The sequence below is a fragment of the Alligator mississippiensis genome, chromosome 2 (assembly GCF_030867095.1).
Source record: "Alligator mississippiensis isolate rAllMis1 chromosome 2, rAllMis1, whole genome shotgun sequence".
NCBI lineage: Eukaryota > Metazoa > Chordata > Crocodylia > Alligatoridae > Alligator > Alligator mississippiensis.
Window position 1 is genome coordinate 157,022,219 of NC_081825.1, and position 18,329 is coordinate 157,040,547.

The window sequence follows — 18,329 nt, forward strand, 5'->3', positions numbered from 1 at the left end:
TGTGGGTTCTTGGCCTCTAGGTGTTATTTCAGTCCAAATAACAGTAAGGCATTACAGCAGAGAGGAGGCAGTATATACTCTGACAGTGGGTGCACCTTACATACTATGCATTTAATTTAGTACTTCCTTAATAAAGTACTGACTAAATGCGCAGTACCTGAAGTTATGCACAGTAGCACCTGTGTGCTGTTATTTACTGATGCTTGCTGTGCATTAGTCTAATACGGCACAATAGGCTATGAGCATGGTTTTTTGCTGACATGCTAGCATGCAGTGTTTATTAGGCTAATGCACAGTAAGCATCTTGTAGAGGCAGTGCTGTGGTGCCAAACTTGGTTGCTCAGGGCAAAGCCCGCAGCAGCAGCAGCTCTTCCTGCGCGCAGATCCAGCGGGCACATGCCTGCCCCACCCCCAAGAGCCACTCTGCCTCCATCCCAGCCCGACTGGGCAGCGCCTGCTGGTGCCCCTTCGCTTTGGTCGCCCTGCTCATCGCCCCTCTTGCTGCGGCACTGTGCGGCTGCACCCAGGGGTTCTCAACCTTTGTAGACGGTAGGCACCCCCCAGCCCTAAGCTTGCACTCCTTTTTTGAACTGCAGGAAAGTAACAGAGCAGTTCCTCGGTTGCAAATCGCTCAGGAAGCCCGTAACAAGGTAGGCGGCTTTTTCACACCTTGGATTTAACTTGTGAATCACGTTTGCGCGCCTAACCGCACTCACCCCGGCAAGGACCCGAGTGCCGGAGCCCTGCTGCCCTGCACTTTGCAGCCCAGGCAGGCGGCTGACCTCCCGGGTTAGCGGGCTGGTGTTTGCAGCCCCCCCCCGTGCCGCTGCCGGGGGGTCTCGGCTCTTCCCCGGCGCAGGCGGCCCCTTTTGCTCCACCTCTCCTCGAGGCTCTCGGGCTGGGGGACCTGGGCTGAGGCTTTGCTGCGGCAGCTTGGGAATGGGTTGGCGGCGGCGCTGGCGGCTCGCTTGCTGAGCGGCAGCGGGGGCGAAGCGGGGGTTTGTTTTTCAGCATCCCCCTCTCTCCCCCACAGCGGACACGGGGCCGGGGAAGCTCATGGATGCGCGGCGAGTCGCCTGCGCGCAGGAGGCGGCGCTGGGCCCTGGCATGGCTTAGCGGCAGCAGCACTCAACTGGTGGAGCTGCTGGGCTGCGCTGGGAGGAGGTGAAGCCCGGGACTTTCTGGCTCCGGCTCAGTCGGCGGCAGGAGAAGAGAGGCGGCGCGGCCGGGCCGGGGGTGAGCGCGGGGCCGGGCCCGGGGCGCGCGTGCTGCGGCGGAAGCCGGGACGTTTCTCCGCACTGAGTGGGGGGGCGACGCGGCGGGTCCTGGCGGGGCTCTGCAGGGAGCGGGGCCGGGGCCCGTGCGGGGCACAGAGGAGCCGAGGGCTGGGATGGAGAGAGGGAGGGAGCCCCGGCGCGTCCCCACCCCGGGCACCGCCCCTGCCCGAACCCCCTCGCACCTGTCCTGGCCCCTGCGCGCGGGGTCGGCGGGGCCGGGGGCATGCGGCGCCTTGCAGCGAGCAACTCCCCTCATCTGCGATCAGGCCGGCACTTAGGGGTGAATTTGAGCCGCTTCCTGGACCCTCCCGCAGCCACCCTAAACTGCCCTTCTTCAAATCAAGCCCCGATGCATAGTGTATGCCTTAATTTTGCTCCCGACACAGGTGGACTCTAAGAGCCTACTTGCCCTTCATTATTTAGAAAGAAAGGGACCGTCTGGAATAACATCCCGTGCCCTTTGAGCCTCCACAGGCTTGCTCCCGTGCTGTTCCTGCTGCATTTTGCACCATTCAGTGTTTTCGGGGGTCACACTGTTGTCTGTTAATTTTGCTTTTAAAAAGTATCCTTCTCCTTCTTTAGAAACATTTGCTATAGAGATGTTGAGCGAGGGCACTGGATTGTAGCTGCTAGTGCTTTTCTTCAGGTTGATTGTAAAATTATTCAAAGCAACTGCTTGCTTTTTTTTTAGTCTGTCCATATAGTGGGGTTGTTTTGACAGGTAAAGTGCACTTAATTTTCTGAAAAGTAACTTTTCCACGACTTTAGACATGCTCTAGTACAAATAGTTCTTATAACTTTTTTTTAAGTGTAACTTAATCCTAGAAAATTTGATACAGTGTGTTATTTGTCTAATTTGATAAGCTGTTTAGACCTTTCTTTGTGGTCACCTGTTACATGATGATATCATCTCATTACTCATGTGTCAAAAGCTGTTGATGAATTCTTAATGACATTAAAATGTGCGTTTAAATCAAAATGTCATTTTGCCCATATCAGCCAGGAGAATTGTGACTTTATGGAAAAAGTAGTTTTTCTCTGTCTTTTTAGGCAGTGCTCTCCTGTTTGTTTACCAGTACACTTTCTCTTTCTCCTCCCTTCCTCCCTGCCTCTCACCTCATACACCCTCAGCCAGTCTACCAGTGGATTCATAGTTTACAATAGTAGATTTTGTTGAATTCCTGGTGGGGAAAAAGGCCTATTCATAGGTTGCAGCTAATCAACTTAAAAGCCTGATGAAATGGATCATAAATTAGTATAATCTTTTTGTCATTAGTATTGTATAATGCAGTTAGTGTTATGTGGTTTACTATAATTGTATTTAGAATTTATTATTAAAACCTTTGTAGTTGTTTTAAAACAAGGAATCCTGCTTTCTCCATTCTTTTAACTCCATTGACCTCAGTCAGTCATGCTCCTCCTGATTCTCATCTGTGGAAGCCATGGGCATATCAGGAATTTACGGTTTGACTTCTGGGTTGCTCCTTCCAACACTTGTAGTTCCCCGCTAGATGTGCTTGGAGTTCCTTGCGTGGGACAGTAAGTACATCATACAATGGACTGAGTGTTTTGGCTCGAAGCCAGGGAAGTGTATGCCCAACTTTAAGAACAGGAACAGATAAAGTTCAGTGTAATTGGTTTATTTGTATAATTAGTTAAGCATCTGCTTAGGTGTTGTACTGGGTTGGGGCCAGAATGCTCCTATTCCATATTCACTCAGCTGAGAGAAATTTAGGCCTTGGCTTGCAAGTTGCTACATTTCTACATGTGAGTAGTTACTTTGAGTTCAGAGGGGGCTATTTACAAGCAACTTGCTATAAAGTATGCATGCGATGTTTGCATAAGTTGCATGCAAAGTAGTCACCAGATTTGAGCATGTTTCATACCTGGCTGCGAGTGTGAGAATCTTGTTTTACCACATGTCCATAAAATACGCCTCCTATATTTGTGACTGTGGAAAGAGCATCTGAAATGTAGTTTTCTTTGGCTATAATATGGACTGCTGACAGAAATGAATGATAGTGATCTAATAGTAACACATTTAGAGCTGAGTCTGAAACACATTGACCTCCTAATACAGTAGCTCCTTTTTATATAGATAAGCTACTATGTTTGTATTGTCTGAAATAACTTAAATATTTTGGCCCTGATAAGCAAAACTCTGACACAACTGTCTGGAAGCCATTGCGTAGTTAAGCCAGTCTAGATTTCACATGTGCAACCTTATTTCTCTCCTAGCGTGAGTTCCAAAGCACTCTTGGCCCTGACGAGAAGCACTGTACTCTTTCTACTAGATAGCTCTCTGGTTGTATGAGGAGAAATATACCAAAAGATGAAAGAGTTTAAGATTTTTACAAAGGAATTAGGTGCCCCGCTCTCAATATCCTCTCATATCTCCCTTATACATACAAGTCTTGTATCCACTGTCTTAGTTCTCCTGAACTCAGGTGAGATGCAATAGGTTTACGTACTGGAGCTGTTGTAAACTATGTTCTATTTTTTTTTAAATAAGAAAACGCTGTTAATGGAAACAAGACTTTTTGAAAAATAATAAACACTGGGGCATGTTTACTTCTGATCTTTCATGCATTTCTGTTTGAAATTACATTAGTTCATTAAGTTATTTAGAAATGTCTATGGGATAATCAATTACTCTTCGTAATCTATTTAAGGCCCCCCCCCCTTTTTTTTATGAGTGATTTCTGCTTTTCCTTTCTTTTGGTAACTGTAGTGTTTAGTCCACTGCCTAAACACTACAGTTTAGGCTTCCCTGGGCATGTCTACAAGAGACATTTACTTTGTAGAAGACTAATTAGCTGCACAGTAAATGTCTTGATGTCTACATGTGTGCCCCTATTTGGCTGGAGTAAACTAATTTATAATTTATACTTGTAAATAAATACAAGTACTATTCTGCTGTGGAGTAAATAACTCAGCAGCAGCACATGTGTAGGCGCTGGCCTGGCTGGCTGGGGTATGAGGGCATAGGTGCTGATTCTGTGGATGCTCTGGGGCTCTAGCACCCATGGAAAAAAACAGTGGCTGCTCAGCACCCATGAGCTGTCAGGTGAGCCAGGCTGAAGTAAGTCATTGCCTCTTCTGGGTATGTCTGGGGCTCAGCACAGGAATGCAAAGGGGAAAAAAAAAAGTACCCACTGGCAAAAAAATGAAGTCACTGCCTATGCATGAGGGTGCTTCAGTGTGGGGGCTGCCTGCTGGGTAGCCCTGTGCTGAAGCACCCTTGTGCCCCAGTCAGACCCTCTGCAGCACATTGAGCCAGGGGGAGCAGTCCTGGACTGGCAGCCAAGGCTACTTTGCCCTGGCTCAACGTACTGTGATCCTGGGTGCATGTGCAGCAATAAACTCTGGAGTGATGAGCTCTGAAACTTGCTGCTGCGCTTTAATAGGCATGTGTAGAAGTGCCCCTTGAGAAATTATTGGACTCATGGAATAATTCAAGAAAATACTTAAATTGAATACTGCTTTGTGTTCAGAATATAGAAACCATGACTTCTCTTCTTAATTCTAAAATCTGTAAGTGCGTATATTCATCATGATTTTTTTTTCCAGTTTACATTTGACTCCAACTATAAATATTTAATCTTGTTGCTTCTTGAAAAGGAACAATTAGAATAATACCTTTTGTAGTTCAACACTCTGAATTCACACTTTCTTCAGAAGACACAAGCTCTCCCTGGTGTGCTAAACTTTTCTGGGATTCATAAACTACTTGAGATTTGTGCTAGTGCTAACTCAATACCATTAAAATCCCTTGATGTATAGTGCCAGGTGGTCTGAATTTGATCTTGTATCCATGTAACTCCATTAAATTAATGTAGCTATATAACCATTTAAAAAAATGTGAGATTTAGTTCTTACGAAATAGGTACTTGTGTCTCTATGGGATGCCTCCTTTGAGACTTTTTTTTCTTATTATAACCTTGCTTTAGTATTTTAAATAAAAATTAGCCTTTCTTGTTCTTGTCCTGTTGAGTTTCCACCCTGGTAATATGAAATAGCAACTCCAAGAGAAGTTAAGTGATGTATTCAAATTATTAGAGTTAATACATTAAACTTAAATGCATTCCATAGTTAAAAAGGTTCAAATTCTGTTCCCTTTTCACATTATTAGTCCTGCTGAAGTCAAGGGAACTATTCACATGTGTAAAGAGACCAAGACATGGGTGAAATTGTGGTTATAGTCAGGAAAGGGCTTATAAAAATGGCACCTCGGGTTTCCACAATTATTCTTTCTTTGAACAAATCTGATTTGTAGTCAATGTAGAAGTCAAAAGCCTGAAAATCCATTAGTTTTCTTTGCTCTTAGATTCTGCAACCACAGCCCACTAATTTTGTTGATGCCAGAAGTTATGAGGTACTGTAGTGCTGGGTACTTCTTAAATACAAAGGCTATAGAGAATCAGAACAGACCCTTGTTAACTGTTTGTTGGCTATTGCATCTAAAGCACTAACCGGAGAAAACTTTGTCCATTAAATACATATGATATAGTGACTTGCAAGGCATAGCCATGATATGCTGCAAATGAATTGAGTAATGGATATATATATATATCAGCAACATTTTCTTTTGAAAGTGTAGCCAAGCATCATATGTAAATTCCAATTCAGTTAACTTTTTCACTGTCAATTAATGACCTGCCAGCCCCAAAACCTGAACATAAGGTAATTTTCCACCCCCACCCCAATTTTTTGGCATGTCCTAAAATAAATTATTTAATTGTTAATATTTTCAACAAGGAGAACTTCATTTTCTTGCATTTCTAGCCTTGGGATTGTCATATGTTGATGCATATGTTCCTTCTGAAGGAGTAACAGAATGTACGGTTATCTTTGTTCTTTTTCTTAAATGTCTTTTTGCTTCTGATTAACTTGTAGTAGCAATTATTTATTTTATTAGTCTATGCAACAAAGGGAGTGTTTCATCATAAGGTTAGTGTTCGGCAGTTTTGTATAAGGCCTAATGATTGCAATGATTTTCTCTCACTGAGAAAATAATTCAAAAGGTGCCCTGTTTATGGAAAATATTTATTTTCCCCTCAATTGCTCAAGACAATGCACAGTAAGAGTATATTTTATTAATAAAAGACTTGTAGTATGACCTGGGGATGAGTTGGGGCATTTTGTTTGGGTAGTTTTTGTTGTTGTTGGTTTTTATTGCATTCATTTCAATTTTCTTTTTTTTTTTTTTTTTTTTTAATTAAGTTTGTAATTGCCACTGTTTTCCCTAATCCTTTGGTGGGCATATGGCATAAAAGAATACCTCTAAACTTGCATAATATAAAATCAAAAGCAGTATACTGAAGTGACTTGTTTGTAGCTAGTATTGAAAAGATAGTGATAACTCTTAAATTTTGTTAGCTTTTTCCAGAACTCAAAAGATAAACTAATCAATTATTTCCACTTCCCTAAAGAAACAAACAAAAAAAGTAGGTGATCTAAAAATTTCTAGGTGTGTACTGACACATTTTTGGGGGCTGATACCGATAGCCGATTTTTAAGGAGGCATATCTGCTGATACTGATCCGATTTCCTATCCAGCTGGTAAGTCTGTGGTGGAAGAGAGGGGGCGTGGGCTCCAGCCCACAGCTGCAGCCAAGTTGCCCTGCGCAGATCCAGGGGGCACACCCCCCCCCCCCCAAACCCTGTGTCCTATGCCTTACTCCGCCCCAGCTGGGCAGAGTCTACCCCAGCCCCTGCCCCACTCCCTCCCTCACCGTGGGGGGGTGTTGATCTGCCCCTCCCACACCCGTTCCCTCCCCCATCTCCTTCCACCACAACAGACTTACCAGCTGCACACAGCTCTCCAAGCTGTCAGGCTGTGCTCTTCACTGCCTGTGTTTTGCGTTGCAGCTGTGTGCACGCACAGGCATTTATCGGCCAAATTACTGGCCACGTCGGGCTGATTTCCGATTACAGCCAATTTTCTTTATATCGGTACTGATCCTATATCGGACTGATGTATCAGTGCACGTCTAAAAATTTCACGTAATACAATCCAAGTGACAGAAAAAGTCAGCCTCTGCCACTTAAGATATGTTTGTAAAAAAGCCATGTGACGAGCTCTTAAGATGGTTAGTCAAAGCTTATTCCTTGAAGCTACAAGCACATTGATTATTTACAACTTCAGTGGAGACTGCTTGTGAATAAAATTATCTATATACATGTTTGCAGGTTTGGGACTTAAATTAGTTCCATTTTGATTTTTACCCATTCTGCTCAATGAAGGTTCATAAAGAGAGACGGCGTGGTTTGTAATGCTGTGATTAACTTGCTTACTGAAAATAGCTGTTTTAATAGTTCTGGTTTTAGTAGATCTTTTAATTTTTTTTGCGTCTTTCTTTTGCTCTTGCAAAAATTTGATTGAAGCCCAGATTAGAGATTTAATATATATTTTTTCCAAATAGAAATAGATGTACATATTTTTTGTCACAGCTGCTATAGTCTTAACTACAACAGTTTTTTAAATTTTAATCTCAAGTGCCTTAATTGGACATGGACACACAGTTTAGCCCACATTCTATTATTCATGTGCATATTGGAGTAGGATTGTTTGTATAGAGTGAACAGGATTAGTTTATTTGTATTTATGGAACTTAAGCATACAAATAAAGTTTTGTTTGTAACCAGATATTTAAAAATCATTTCCTTTTTTATATGTTTGCTACGTGTTGGATTGGGGACTCTTCTTTCCCCTCCAAGAGCTGATGAGTTACGTGGCTTACAATCTTTCTTAGCTAAATTAGTTCAAAATCTATTGCTTGTAGGCTTTGTCTGTGTACATGAAGGAAGATTTGCATAAAGCAAATAAAGTCTGCTTTTGTCAAATGTATTGAAAAGTTGGAACAATATACAGTAATTGAGTTTAAGTTAATTAGCTATCTGTTTTGTCTACTGAAGTTGAGGTGCAAGTTTTTCTAGAAAGACTTTTATGAGTGAAGAAAAATATCTTTGGTAGTCTGTTGAAATGCATGAATTATTAATTTTCAGCCAACACAAATATCATTAAGTATATATTCACTTCCTGTGTTCACTTTGTCCCTAGACAAGCCTGCTGGGGCATAATTTTACAAGGAGGATTCATGCAGGAAACCCTTAAGCACATGTGGAGTCCACTCGCTGCTTTATTCAGACAATGCAGATTTGAGTCGTATGGTTCTTTGAACTTTGAACTTTCTGTATAATAGGATATACCTTTTAACTATTTGTGTAGCCTTTTTAGGTCCTTGGATCAAGAGTGTTGTCCAAGTGCAAAATATTGCTGATAACAGACTATATAAATCATAGTGTGAAAACTTACTGTTGTTCTTAATATGGGCAATATTTTCAAGCTGTTAGATAATGATTTAATTGCCATATTGGGATGTCCTTCAGTATGAAATAATACCTTATTGATGAACAAATTCCACTGAGTTCATTGCAGTATGACTGTTATAGAAATACAATTTTACCTTGTGTTGTAAGTTTGGATTTTAATATATCATTGTGGCTTTATTTCTGCTTAGGAGAAGGAAACAAGCAAATGAACATCCCTATCATAGAACCGAATGTCATTGCTACTATGCTATGCTGTGAGGTTGTGCGCTCACTTGGTATAAATCTGTGTTTTTTATAGGATACCCATCATTATAGTATAACTGTTGGTTGTACTAAGTAAGTTCTTTATGGCAGGAAGCCTTTCTGCCATAGATTTTAATCTCCTGTTCCAAGTTTGCTTTGGCTTATTTGCAAACGGGGTTACTTTAGCTATTTTTTAGCATTTTTAGTGAGGATTTTGGCATCAGTAGTACGTATATGAATTCTAGTTGGGTTTCTGGGTAAATTTATCTTAGCTATCCATTAACAGTGCACAAGATGTAATAGTATATAATATATTCTATAGCACGGTTGGATTTTATTTAAACAGCAGCCAAAGAAGCGGGCAGATCTATGTTTGTATGTTAGAAAATCATAGAGAATGAGTACCTTTAAAGTTATGTGCTAATTTCTTGAGTCCTTCCATACTATGACATGTGGGATTTGTCTCTCAACACCCCTCACTGTTCCCTGCAAGAAATCAAGAGACTGGAAATTCCAGATTTTGGCAGAATTAATGCCATGACAAGTTTCCTATTTGTTTTCTCTGCCTCCAGCAAAATAAACCAACATGAAACTCTGAGCTCTATCTTACAAATCCTAAAATAGGAGATGATCAAACAAAGTAACCTGATTTGACTTAAGGGGGTTCTCAAACCTCAATTCAGACTCATTGGCAATGGGAAGTATACTGCTTTGTTATTCTAATGAGAAATTGGCATTATTGGTACGAGTCAATAACAAAATCAACAGACTGACAAGTCAGAATTGGAAAAGAATAAAGTTTGCTCAACATATTATTAAAGAACAGTCGGTCCTTTCTGAGAGGTAGACAACGGTGTTACCAGGGCCTTCACATTTAGGGTGAAATTTAGCTGTATACGAGAAAATTAACATAAGTTCTAAGCAAAGCTTAAGAAATGTTGCCAACGCTAAAGATTTTGTTCAGGCTTGTGTTTTTTGTTAAGGCTTCATAGAGGCATATGTTTGCATAAGAAATTGATCTGTCATTAAAACAAAACACAACAAATCTGGCTTGTATTATTATACAAGGTATGTGGAACATCTTGAACAGAATACCTGGTATACCGTACAGGCTTACCCCTTGGTTGAGGGGGAGCCCTCCACCACTTCTGCTCCACCCCCCTTGAAATGATGAAAAATTAAACTGAAATGTATTTAAACCAATTATGCCTTCTTGAGGCCTGAAAATCATCATGATTTTTGGTTACTTAGCTTTCTAAGTACTGTTTAAATTATTTCTTTATTTGGCTTAATTGTTGGTGTATAAGGTGTTTTTGCTGCCTATCTACAGAGGGTGGGTTTCATGCTTTGCAGACAATTGAAATGTCGTTTGCACCTTGTCAGTTCATGTAACATGACTTTGGATGGTAGATAAAAATGGTAAGTGCCTGACCTTTTTTCCACACTGCTCTTGTTCTTTCAAATATTCTACATGTATTTGAAGTATTTACCTTGATGTCATTCCTGTCCTTGGTAGCATGTAAATGTATTTATATAAACACTTTTGGGCATGTAATTCCTATTATTGCTGAACAACTTTAAAAGACAGTATGGTACAACTTCAGATCTTGCCTCTTTAAGTGCATTCCTCCAAAGTTATTGGGATGTACAAGTCTGTAGTGGTCTACCCATGCATTTGAGATTGCAAGACTTTTATAACCGCTTAAGCACCAAACACCTTAAATTGTAAGGCACTAAGAACAAGAGGGAGACTATAGCGAGGCTGATTTTTTTGAAAATAGAGACCTAGCTAGCCATGTTAGTTTGAAGTCAAGTAGAAGGTAAGGTAAAGATGTGATATCCATGGTAGCTATTATGATGTTAGGTGGAAGCTTGTCAATGGAAGCCAGTTTCTATATGAAATCTGTGGTGTCTTTCAAACAGCTGGCAGCTCCAGCAGCATATGGTGTTAAGATAGAGTCCATATAACCAGAAACGCCCTCTGTGATGCTGCCAGTGCCAGAGACAATGGGGCATCCTGGGTTGCCAGGTTTGTGGATCTTGGGTAATAAGTAAAAGTTGCCTGACCTGGCCTCCTAGGAGGTAGAAGCCAGCAATCCTCTCATGTGTTTCCGGAGGTAGATCCTGTAAGAGTTTACCCAGTTCCTTCTGGTATTGTGCCATGTGGGTCCTTTGAAAGGAGTTTGTGAAACTGTTGGAAAGTTGTCTCTCAGCTTCCTGTGTGTATGCTGTTTTCTCCGTGACAACAGTGGCCACAGTCTTATCAGCCTGCTATGCATAGGTGACTGGTAGGGGTTGCACGGGGGTGCACATGCCCCCCCTGACGGGGCCAGTTCCTCCCCGACAGCTGACACTGATGCTGTCGGTAGGGCTGGTGCCTCCCCCCACCCCCGACAGGGTTGGCGGCTTCTGCGGGTATCTCCCCCCCCCCCCCCGATTCAGGAAACACCAGTCACTCATGCTGCTGTGTGATAATACCTGGACCCAAATGCCTTTTGTGCCCCAACATCAATACAGGCCACATCACCACTGAACCTAATAAAATAGATTATAACATCTGAGGTTCATTCGCTTGCAACTCCATCAGTGTCATATATGCAATCACCTGCTTTCAGTGCCTCTGCTGTCTACATTGGACAGCCTGGGAGAACCCTACATGACAGAATGAATGAACACTGCTTGGACGTTGGCTGCAGAAAGTATGATTTTAAATAGGGAGTACTGATTCTTATCCCATTACCTGGGTTGGCTTTGGTGAGTCTTTTGTTCCTGTGGGTGTATTGCTTATTTGCTCATCTCTCCCAGCACTCCCCCTTTGTTTTTTGTATTCTGATGCCTCTGTTTTTTATACTCTGCATGTTCTTTTACAGAAAGCATCTGATGAAGCAGGCCCCACGCAACCTGTTATGCCCCTGGGCCATGGGGGCTTGGCAGCGCAGGCTGCTTTGCCCCAGTTCGTGGGGGCTCGGAGAAACCAGAAGTGCCACGGTGAGCACTTCCGGTTTCACTTTACCTTACAAGCTGGCATGCCAGTTAATAGAGCACGCCGGCTTGTAAGGTGCTGGTTAACAGAACTTTTACTGTACTAATATAGTACTAATTATGGAATAAACAAATTAAAGTGTAGTTTAATATGACATAAGAAGAAAACTGTAAATAAGTTAATGTATACAAAATGTTAAGAAGGCCCTTTTTACCTGCAGCTCTAGTGTTCTGTGGGAAAGAAAAAACCCCTTTATTCTGAGAGAGTCTGAAGAAGGTTTTTTTTTAAGTAAAGCAGGAAGGTCTAAAGAAGATTTTACAAATAAGGGTCTGGTCATGTGAAGACTTCGCCACGTATTTGACTTTGCTGCTATGAGTAGTGTCACTCACTGAAATAACAGCTAGTAAAGCAAGCACATGTGAGAGTAGTTTCATTGATTTCAAAGGGGCTATTCATGGTAACAGAGTTGAAACACATGCGTAACTCTTTGTGTGACTGGCCAAAGGGGTTAGTTTCTATACCCAACATGAATCCTTGGAGTGTTTTGAATGTAGTCTAGCTGTTTAGTATGCGAGAGGTGTTGGATGAGTTGCAGATGCTGAAGTCTAGAATGTAAGAGATATGGAGAGTTTTGAACAAAGTGTTACCTACTGCTACCACCTCTTTGTTGCACATTCTGTGAGGATTCCACTAGTGGTCAGGTCAAGACAATAGCAGTGCATAATGTTCTAACGATGGTAAAATATGAATGGATTACAATAAAATCTATAGGCATGGCACGCAGCATCCTTTTTTCCTTTCTTGGCTCCCCCCATTGACTTTAGCCTAACCTCCATTTAAAGACTTGCTGACGTAGTCATAATGGCAAAATATGTTTAGTGTAAAGGCAGTTATACTAGAAGTTCTTTTGCCTATACAGGTTTCCCTTGCTTTGTGGTACATGTGTTCCTGGAAAACTGCACATAAATCTAATTTGCATAAAGGGACCCCAGTTTATAAGGTAACAAATAGGGATACATTCCCATGGCATTGAGGTAGGGAAGGAGTGAGGCTGGGGCTAGGTAAGGGGTGGGAGGAGGAGTGCAGTGCAGCCCAAGGGATGCAGGGACGTGGTGTCGGCTGTTCCCGGGGCTCCAGCAGGGAGTAAAATGGGGGGAACTGTCAGTGAGTGTGGGGTGGGGGGGCATGGCTCTTGCTGCTGTGCGCCCCCCCCCAGGAAAAGTCTGGCATATTCCCTTCCCCCTACAGGGTGCACGTAGCAGCAAGAGCTGCATGGCCCCCCCCCTCCCCCCCTGCACCCACTGACAACTGGTTCCCTCTGCAGCTGGTGTTGGCTGTTCCTGGGGCTGCTGCATTAGGGGCTGGGGTGAGTGGGAACAAGTGGAGGCCTGGGGGGCATGGGGCGCAGTGCAACTTGCCCCTGCTGCAGTGGCCCTGGGAATGGCTGATGCTAGCTGCCTGCAGCTGCTGGGCTGTGCTGTGCTATGGTGCAGGCAGGTGGTGTCAGCTGCTCCCAGGGCTGCTTCAGCAGGGGTTGGGATGAGTGGGGACAAGCGAAGCCCTGAGGGGTTTGGGGCACAGTACAGCCCAGCAGCTGCAGGCAGCTGGCGTCGGATGTTCCCGGGGCCACTTTAGCAAGGGCTGAGGTGAGCGGGGGCACTGTGCCCCATGCCCCCTGGACCTCCGCTTGTCTCCACTCACCCCAGCTCCATCTGCTGCAGCATCCCTGGGAGCAGCAGACGCCAGCTGTCTGCACTACAGCATGGCATAGCCCAAGGGCTGGGGTGAGTGGGGACAAGTGGAGCCCCAGGGGGTGCAGGAAGCTTGCATCAGCCACTCCTGGGGCCACTGCAGCAGGGGCTGGGGTAAGTGGGGCTGCTGTCCCATGGCCCTTTCCCCTCCCCCCACAGGCTTACCTGCTTGGGGGAGGGGGGAGCGCACCTATGCAAAAGAGTAAATTTACCTCTCATAACCAGTTCTGGGTATAAAAAGGGTCCTTGCATAAGGGCAAATTTGCACGTGCAGAACCTGCATAAAGCGAGGGAAACCTATATAGATGTGTAATCCTGCTTGCATATGTGATGGGTAGGGACCTACCAATTTTTGCCAAAACTGCAAATTTGGGTGGCCTCCATGAAGAAGCATGGAGATTGTGAAAAGGCACAACATTAGCAAGCAGGAGTGGGGGTTGAGGTGGAGAAAGAGCTGCAAAAACAGAAAAGGGCAGGAAGCCCTGCCCTCCTGAAGAACAGGAGGAGGGAAAGGATGGGAGAGGGAGCAAATCAAAGCCTGATTCCCTGTCATAGGCTTAATCCAGGAGCCAGTCCGGGGCCAGCCAAGGAAATTAGGAGGTTTTTAGTTCCAGCTTTTAAAACACCCATATGCGTGCTCACTCCTGCCTGAGAGAGCATAAATGAACTGTAAGAAGTCTTCCAAGACCACCAAATGCGTTTCAGCGGCGGACTGTGCAAGACAGTATCCTGCAGGGACCTGGCATGTAGATGGAGGCATGCTCTTCTGTATTGCTTGCAGTGTAACTCTGGAAGTGTCCAGGAAAAGCAATATTGATCATCATTTGGAATCTGAGGCACACATGAAGAGGAAGTCTACTGCAGAGGCTGAAGGTCAGAGTGAGAAGCAAGCGACTGTTTCCCGCCTGTCGTAAAAGGGCCACAGAAAGCAGCTTGGCAAGGTGAGGGGTGGCACTTTTCCTCATGCAGGTTTTCACAGTGGCTAACATCCTGCTGGCGAAATTTGATCACCTGAAGTTAAGGGACTACCTGAAAAAAAGCATGGCAAATGCTGGCAGTTCTCCATGTACAAACAAGCTTCATCAGGAATATCCCCCTGTAGTGATTGCTTCACACGTACAGTGCAAGAAGGCTGCCTTGGAGTATTGCAGGGGTAGGCAACGTTTTTTGGCCAGAGCGCTGAAAAACACAATGCCTACCTCGGAAGGTGCTGGAGTGCCAGCGTGGCAGAAAAACAAAATGAGGGCAAGGGGTACATGGCAGGATGCCCTGCTTTCTGCAGGGCTGCCCCTTGCCTGGGCTCTGTGGCTGTCAACAGCTACCCCGGCTCTGGGTAGCTGCTGAAGCCTGGGCTGCTCCCAGTAGGGCTTGCAGCATCCCAGCTGCCTGCTGGGAGCAGCCTGGGCTCCCAGCTGGCAGCAGCTCCCCAGAGCCAGGGCTGGCTGCAGCTGGGAGGCTCCAAACACCTGTGCCAGGCTCCAGCCTCCAGCGTCAGCTCCACACCAGCGCGTGCACCCACGCATCAGAGTGGGTGGTGAGGGAGGGGCCTGAAGCAACATGGCCCTGGTCTCTCCCCTGCTCCTGGCATAGAGGTGATGGCAGGCTTTCGGAGCCCGGTGCAGCTGTTTGTAGCCAGTCAGGGCTCTGGGCAGCTGCAGCAAGCAAGCAGGGGGCAGGCTGCAAACAGCTGCCCCGCTGTCTGCCCTGAGGTGTGCACACAGTCGCTGCCAGCACGGAGCTGATGCTGGAGCTGTGGAGCCCAGCGCAGCTGTTTGCGGCTTGCCCCCTGCTTGCTTGCTTGCTGCAGCTGCCCAGAGCCCGGGCTGGCTACAAACCACTGAGCCAGGCTCCGGAAGCCTGCCATCACCTCTGTGCTGGGAGCAGGGGAGAGACTGGGGCTGTGCTGCCTCAGGCCCTTCCCTCACTGACCACTCCAATGCGCAAGTGCATGTGCCGGTGCGGAGCTGGCAGAACTCTGTTGCTGGCAGCAGCTCCCCAGAGTTGGGGCTGGCTGTGGCATTCCAAGCAAAATGGTCTCATGTGCCATGCTTGGCACATGTGCCGTGGGTTGCCGACCCCTGGAGTATTGTTTCTTTTCTGTTGTGGCTGGTGAAGCCATCGACCCTCAGGACAACTACGTGATGCACATTTTTTTTTTTTTGTACTGGGGAGCTAGACCAAACAGCTCCTGCCTATGTTTCAAATGTAGCCAGTCCACCTTGCATCTGTCAGTTTTTCTAGCCTTTCCAAACACTGTCTAAGTTCTGGAACAGGGAGTCCATCGCCATTAAAAGCAGGGACTTACAGGGCACTGTACTGCTGCCACCAGAGCCTGTGCTTGGATTCCTGGATCTGCAAAGTCTGGTACCATGCTGAGCACATGCAGCACTACTAGCAGTTTGTGAGTGAGGAAATCATATGCAACACGCAGTGTATGCTCAAGCTTCACGATCTCTTAGGGAGAGGTGACTGTCAAAAACAACTGATGTTTGTAGCTGACCATGCTACCTGGTTTGTGGAACATCTGATGTGGTTTGAAGGCCAGTAGGCTGTGATCCACCACACACACAACAAAGCGATGGATTTGATAGCTGGGTAAAGGACAGGACATCACAAGAACTGTTAAGATGCCCCTTGTGAAAACCAGTGCAGAAGGGACCTTGTGACAAGTGCCCGTTCTGTGCCGCCCTCAATGTGGCCCCCCCACACCTGTCTCTGGGGCAACCGCCCGCCTACTCTCCTGCCATGCCTTGTTCTTAACTAATTAATTAGTATTAATTAGTGTGAGGCAGCCCTTATACTGCCCTGCCACTAGGGGGCGCTATCTGTGGCTCAGTTTCCTTCCCTACACCGCAGTCCACACCTTGCCGATGGAAATCGCTGTTGTCCCAGTTCTCTCGCTATTCGGCCCCTTTCTGTTCTCCCTGGGCCTTCCTTCCTTTAATGCATGCTCCCTCTGGTGCTAGGGCTCTCTCCGGCCCTATCTCGCTCTGTGCCCTCTTCTCTGGGGCCTTATCTACAATGCTGTCCCCTCCTGGAGCTTTCCGTGCCCACCCTTGGGCCTCCCAGTAAGGCTGCCCCCTATTTTTGGGCTCCTCGATAATGCTGCCCCTACCTGAGGCTCACCATGCCCAACTTGGGCTTCCCAATAATGCTGCCCCCTTTCTGGGGCTCTCCGTGCCCAACTTAGGCTTCTTAAAAATGCTGCCCCCCTTCTCTGGGGCTCGCCGTGCCCAACTTGGGCTTTTCAATAATGTTGCCCCCCCTTTATGGGGCTCTCCGTGCCCACACTTGGGCATCTCAATAATGCGGCCCCCTTTCTGGGGCTCGCTGTGCCCACACTTGAGCTTCTTAAAATGTTGCCCCTTTTCTGGGGCTCCCAGTGCCCACACTTGGGCTTCCTAATAATGTTGCCCCCTTTCTGGGTCTTGCCATGCCTGCACTGGGGCTTCTCAATAGCGCTCCCCTCTCTGGGGCTCACCACGCCCACACTAGGACTTCTCAAACGCCCCTCTCTGGGGCTGGGGTCTATGCACCCTGTGTGCTGCGCCCGCTGGTGCTGGGGTCCTCACATTCCTCTGTGAGTCCCCTATGAGGCCTCCTCCATCCCCTTGTAGCCTTACCCAAACCACCGGTTTAACCAACAACAAAACACAAGCCCCTGGGCTATAACGTAAATTGAGGCCGCCTGGCTAAAACAGCATTGCTCAAGCATCTTAGAGCTGCCATACTCTGTACCTACAGTCAGGCTTCTTTCTGCACCCTGGCTTAGAAAGCTTCTGGCTGCTGGCAGGGAACTGCCTTAAGCCTCTGCTCCTGGGCTTTATAAGGGCCAGGCCCTGCCCCTTCTGGTCAGCTGACCTGCTTTGGTTGCCCTGGCAACCCACAGCTGTGCTCCTTAGTCACTGCTAGGGCTCCTTCCCTAGTAGTTTTCCCCTCTTCAGGCACAGGGCACCTCAGTGCTCTGCGACAGACCTATTCCAAGTAATAGCGGTGAAGCTGCACCATTACTACCTGCATGACTCATCACTGCCACCATGGTTTAGCCAGTTGGATGCCTCCTTCCTGTCTGTGTTCTGGGACTCTGTCTGTGATTGGTTTCCACATCTCTACACCCTGGCAAGATGCTGCCTTGCCATTGCAATGAACTCGGTGGATGCTGAGTGTGCCATCTCAATGTATGGACAAGTGTTCACCCACAGACAGAGAATGTCTTCAGCCACTTTGGCTGGGTGTCACATGTTTGCATTTAATACATAGCATAAAGTGCCTGCCTTAAGGTTAGCATTCAGTTTATCAAAACTCCTGTTTATAACGTCCTTTAATGAAGTGTACGTAGTTGGTATTAATTACGATTCATGTTGTGCATAGTATAGCTTTATTTTGATAAGATATTTCAATTTGTAGTTTAAGTGCTTAGATGGTTTCATAGTAGTTAGGGGTCAGAAGGGACCTGAATAGATCTAGTCTAACCCCCCTGCCACTGGTTGGAGCACATGCTGGAATCACATGACCCCTGACAGGTGTTCATCCAACTAATCGTATTAGTTAATAAAGCGTATATAGTTAATAAAGTGCATGTAGTTGGTATTTGTTACAATTCATAGTATCTGTTGCTTTATTTTAATAAGTTATTTCATTTTAGAGCTTAATTAGGTGCTTAGATTGCTTAATAACATATCAATTAATGGCTTCCATGGATTTAATCAGGGGGTGGGGGTGGGGATTAAACCCAGGGAA

General features: G+C 45.7%; 1 protein-coding gene across 4 annotated transcripts in view; it reads left to right on the top strand.

The window, feature by feature from the left end:
* Positions 1–405: 405 nt before the first annotated feature.
* Positions 406–18,329, top strand: part of BMPR1B (bone morphogenetic protein receptor type 1B) — a 517,894-nt gene continuing 499,970 nt past the window's right edge. For 2 of the 4 annotated variants that reach the window (XM_019488076.2, XM_014600274.3), the window contains exon 1: positions 876–1,236. The gene's annotated coding sequence lies outside the window, so the exon portion shown is untranslated. The other 2 variants (XM_059722335.1, XM_014600279.3) reach the window with 2 other exon arrangements.